Below are 2,660 nucleotides of genomic sequence, written 5' to 3' on the forward strand. Positions count from 1 at the left end.
CACTGTTTACAATAGCAAGGACCTGGAACCAACCCAAATGCCCATCGACGATAGACTGGATAGGGAAAATGTGGCACATATACACCATGGAATATTATGCAGCCATCAAAAGGATTTCAAATATAATAGCTACTTTGAAAAAGTACAAAGTTGGTGGACTACATTACTTAATATCAAGATTTGTTAAAAATCTACCATCATGAAGAACATGTGGTATTGGCATAAAGATAGAAAAATAGATCCATGGTATAAAATAGAAAGTCCATAAATAGACTCACATATGGTCAGCTGATCTTCAACAAGGGTGCCAACGTAACTGATTGAGGAGAAGGAGATCTTTTTAGTGAATGGTAGTGGGCAAATTAGCCACATGCAAAAAAAAAAAAAAAAAAACGAATCTTGATTTTTACTCATTCCATACATAACAAATTAACTTGAATTGGATCACAGTGAAACTATGGGATGAGGAAACTAAAATTACAACACTTCTAGAAGACAGGAGAAAATCTTAGTGAGTTTAGGTTTATAAAAATCTCTTAACTATAACACAAAAAGCATAGACCATAAAAGAACAGAAAAGCAATCAATTAGAATTCATCAAAGTCCCCTACACACAACATGGATAAATCTCAAAATAATTATGTTGAGTGAAAAAGGCAGATACAAAAAGAGTACAACTGCATGTTTCTATTATATAAAACTCTATAAAAATGAAAACCAATCAATAGCACAGAAAGCAGATCAGTGGTTGCTCTGGGATGTGGAGTGAATAGTGGCAAGGGAGGACATCGCAAAGGAGCACTAGGAAACTTTGGGGTTGATGGATATGTTTATTTTCTCAATTGTGATGATTTTTCTTTTTGCAGGTGACTACATAACATGAAATTGTGTACTACCTCATATGCTTATTTCCTTTAGAAGAGGGCAAATATAGAACCATGAAAAAAGCAATAAATCTATTTTCATTGCCTAGGGCAAAGACTGGCAAACTACAGCCCTCCAGCCAAAACCTGGCTTATCACTTGTTTTGTAAATATAGTTGTATTGGAACACAGTCATGCCTATTTGGTTACCTATTGTCTACGGTTGCCTTCACAGTACAAGACAGAGTTCAGTAGTTAAGACCGAGACTGTGGCCCATGAAGCCTCAAATATTTACCTACTCTCTGGCTCTTCATAGAAAAAGGTTGCTGACCCCTAATCTAGTAAATTAAAAGAAGAATACTTTTGAATTGAAATACCTGGTTCAAATCCCTTCTTCATTACCATGTGACCTTGGATAAATTATTTAACCTAAGCTTCAGTTTTTTTCATCTATAAAAATGGAGATAATAGAGGTCAGAAGTTCAAGACCGGCTTGGCCAAGAGGGTGAAACCCTGTCTCTACTAAAAATACAAAAATTAAGGCTGGGCACAGTGGCTCACACCTGTAATCCCAGCACTTTGGGAGGCCAAGGCGGGTGGATCATCACCTGAGGTCAGGAGTTCAAGACCAGCCTGACCAATGTGGAGAAATACCATCTCTAAAAAATATAAAATTAGCCGGGCATGGTGGCTCGCACCTGTAGTCCCAGCTACTCAGAAGGCTGAGGCAGGAGAATCGCTTGAACCTGGGAGGTGGAGGCTGCAGTGAGCTGAGATCGTGCCATTGCACTCCAGCCTGGGCAACAAGAGCAAAACACCCACCTTCATATGTTCATACAGAAGGTTAAATGAAGTAAAACACTGAAAATGCTCTGCACTTTAACTGGCAATATAGAACATACTAAAGAAAAAGTGGGTTGGGGTAGCTATTATTATTTAGAAGTGAACATTTCTGAGTTGCCTTGGGGAAAGTCCATGACACTTAGCATGAATGGAGCTTGCAGGACTGGATGTTGCTATAGGTGAGTGAATGAATGAGTGAGTGGTGAGTGACTGTGAGGGCCAGGACATTACTATGCACCACTGCGGACTTTATAAACATTGCACGCTTGGGTTACAGTATATTTACTTTAAACATTCTTTCTTCAATAATACATTAACCTTACCTTACTGTGACTCTTTTACTTTATAATATTTTAAATTTTTAAAAAACTTTCTTGCCTCTTTGGTAATAACACTTAGCTTAAAACACAACTATGTTATCCAGATATACAATGTCTCTTCTTTGTATTCTTATTTTATAAGCTTTTTAAATTTTTCTTTTTTCTTATTTTTTACTTTTTGAACTTTTTTGTAAAAACTCAGACACAGCACAGGGTCAGGGTCAGGATCATCAGTATCTCCGCCTTCCACCTCCATGTCTCTTCCAGGTGGAAGATCTTCAGGGCGGTAATACCCATGGAGCTGTCATCTCCTATGACAGCAATGCCTCCTTCTAGAAACCTCCTGAAGAATCTGCCTGAGGCTGGTTTAAAGCAAACTTTTAAAAATATAAGTATAAGGACCACACTCTAAAATAATGATAAAAAGTATAATATTATGTACATAATCCAGGTATATCATTATCCACTACCATTATCAACTATCATGTACTATACATAATGGTATGTGCTATACTTTCAGATGATGGCAGCTCAGTGGGTTTGTTTACACGAACATCACCACAGATACATGAATAACGTGTTGCACTATGACATTACAATAGCCCCAATATCACTTGGCAATAAGAATTTTTA

The sequence above is a fragment of the Cebus imitator genome, unplaced genomic scaffold (genome assembly GCF_001604975.1).
Source record: "Cebus imitator isolate Cc_AM_T3 unplaced genomic scaffold, Cebus_imitator-1.0 Scaffold365, whole genome shotgun sequence".
NCBI classification, from domain to species: domain Eukaryota; kingdom Metazoa; phylum Chordata; class Mammalia; order Primates; family Cebidae; genus Cebus; species Cebus imitator.